General features: G+C 44.2%; 1 non-coding gene across 1 annotated transcript; it reads left to right on the forward strand.

Annotated features, from left to right (window-relative positions):
• The first annotated feature begins 2,055 nt into the window (after positions 1–2,055).
• Positions 2,056–2,161, forward strand: LOC120278380. The gene has a single exon (XR_005541711.1). It is a non-coding gene; the product is annotated as a small nucleolar RNA R71 (small nucleolar RNA).
• The last annotated feature ends 408 nt before the right edge of the window (positions 2,162–2,569 follow it).

The following is a 2,569-nucleotide window of genomic DNA, read 5'->3' on the forward strand; positions in this document are numbered from 1 at the left end:
GCTGTATGGATTCCCTTGAGGTCTCATTCCATTACCTACAAAGTCAACATTCTCAACTGAAGAAACATCACCTATGATGATTGGGCAATCGGAAGAAGCATGTCCTCCACCACAACCGGTACAATTTGTCATGGTCGCAACTCTATTCGAAGCTATAAGATCTAGCTTCTTACTCAAACTCTCCACTTGGGCCGCCAATGAAGTTAACGCATCAATTTCATGGAGACCGGCCACCTTTTTGTTTTCCCTAGCATTCCACTGGTAGCTATTTAAGCCCATTTCCTCAATCAATTGAGGAGCTGATAAGTGCTTGAATAGACATATTTTTATATATGTTTTACATGCATTGAGCATCATTTTTAATGTGGTTTATGTCTCATATTGTGTATTTGGTGTTCTTTTATGCATATAGGTTGTGAATGCCTTGAAAAGTAAAAAGGAAGCAAAGATAGGCTATAAAGACACAATGTTGGGAGTTCTTGTTCAATTCAAGGATCAAGACACGAGAGCAGTTCATAAACGTGGAGATGTGTGCCAACTTCCAAGAAGATTCAAGTCAATTCACCATTTGGAAGGGCACAAAGACAGCCACATCTTCATATTCCTTCTCTTTGTTAAGATTGCAAGACCTCTCAAAGTTACGTCGATGAAGAAAAGTTTTATAGCCTACGACATGGACGTGTGCCCGGACATGTGGCCTTAAGAGAAGAGTGTTCGGATCGCGTTTTGTGAAAAGCACTGTAGGAATTTTACTGTAACAGTACTGTAGCAAAATTCCCGCAGCCCACGCGGCCGCGTGGAAAATCCACACGAGCGCGTGAGGGCACGTGACAGACGTGATCTAAGGCCTATAAATAGCCGTTTTGCCCTATTCTTTCTCATCTTTTGTGCGGCTCTTGAGGGGCGAGACGGCTAGGGTTTGGAGAGGAGGTCTTTGCGGCTTTGGAGGCGCTTCATCACCAACTTGGATCGATTCCTCCTCCATCATATCATCAAGGAAGCCACCGGTGAACCTAGCTTCGGAGTGGGTCCTTCAAGACGTCGAAGCTCTCCATCAAGGCCATCAGTTCATATATAAGGGGGTTTATTTCTATGGTTTTAATGTACTTTCATTCATTGATGGTGTGTTTTGTATGTTGCTCCATGGAGAGCTAGAACCCTAGAGGCTATTTGGGCTTGTGAACCCTAGGATTCTCATCTTTTGTGGATTTGCTTAGTGTTTCTATTTAATCCGAGTTTGATTAAGTTTTAATCTTGTATTCTCATTGCTTGCTTGTTTAATTAATCTTTGTGGTTGATTGGATTTACATGATTTGTTACTTTGATGTGAGAGAGGTCTCCATTAGACTTAGAACTTCAAGGTTAAAGAGGGTTGAGAGGTTGAGTCATGAGATAGTGGAGTGTCCCCTCTCCCTTCCGATTGAGTGTATTCTATCTCCGTTCCTTAAGCTCTATGCAACCATATTTGGTGTGAGGTGTGAGATTGAGAGATTTCTCCACCGGGACCTTGTAGGGGGTTAGGATCCTTCGCCGGGAATTACGGTTGGATCAATCTTTAGGAATCGGGTACAACTCTTGGAATCCCTAGAGTGCTTTGCAGTCATATGTGGTGTGAGGTGTTGAGATTGAGCGATTTCTCCACCGGGACCTCGTAGGGGACTAGTATCGGTGATCGGGAGGCCAGATCCAATTATATTTGGATTTCCCCACTTTTACTGATTGAGATCTCCATCCATTTTACCCTTGCATATTTGTCTCCGGTATTCATTTCTTCGCACATTAGATCACCACACCTTTCCATTTATCATTAGGTTAGAAAGCGGAGAAGAAGTTAGTACTAGTAGCCCTGTTCCCTGTGGATTCGACTACCCACTCACCGGGGTAATTATTACTTCGACACTCGTGCACTTGCGTTTTACGCGCATATTCGGATGCGTGTCAGGAGCCTCGTCGGGGGTCTTGCTACCTAAGGTACCTCCTGCCGCCGCATCCAAGAGTTGCCTTGTACTCGGGTTCAAACCATTGTAGAAGGTTTGAACAATCATCCACTCCGGGAATCCGTGTTGCGGACACTTGCGCAGGAGTTCCTTGAACCTTTCCCATGTCTCAAATAGAGACTCCAATTCAACTGCATAAAGGATGAGATCTCATTCCTAAGCTTTTCTGATTTTCCGTGAGAGAAATAACGAGCTAGAAAAGCTTCTACCATCTCCTCCCATGTAGTGATTGATGCCTTAGGTAATGAGTGTAGCCACTGCTTTGCTTTCCCCTTTAAGGAAAATGGGAAGGATCTCAATTTGATGGCATCATCCATCACACCATTTATCTTCAGCATGTCACACACCTCGAGGAAGATCTCTATGTGACTGTTTGGATCCTCATCGGCCAAACCGTTGAATTGTGCGGACTGCTACAGCATATGGATGAATGCCGGCTTTAGCTCAAAATTCTGAGCTGTGATTGGGGGAGGCACAATACTCGATTGTGTCCCCAACACTGAAGGTCTGGCATAATCGGATAGTGTCCGTTGTTGCTCATTTTGTTCTGCCATGTTGTCATATCCTTCTTG

Source organism: Dioscorea cayenensis, chromosome 15, assembly GCF_009730915.1.
Source record: "Dioscorea cayenensis subsp. rotundata cultivar TDr96_F1 chromosome 15, TDr96_F1_v2_PseudoChromosome.rev07_lg8_w22 25.fasta, whole genome shotgun sequence".
NCBI classification, from domain to species: Eukaryota; Viridiplantae; Streptophyta; class Magnoliopsida; order Dioscoreales; family Dioscoreaceae; genus Dioscorea; species Dioscorea cayenensis.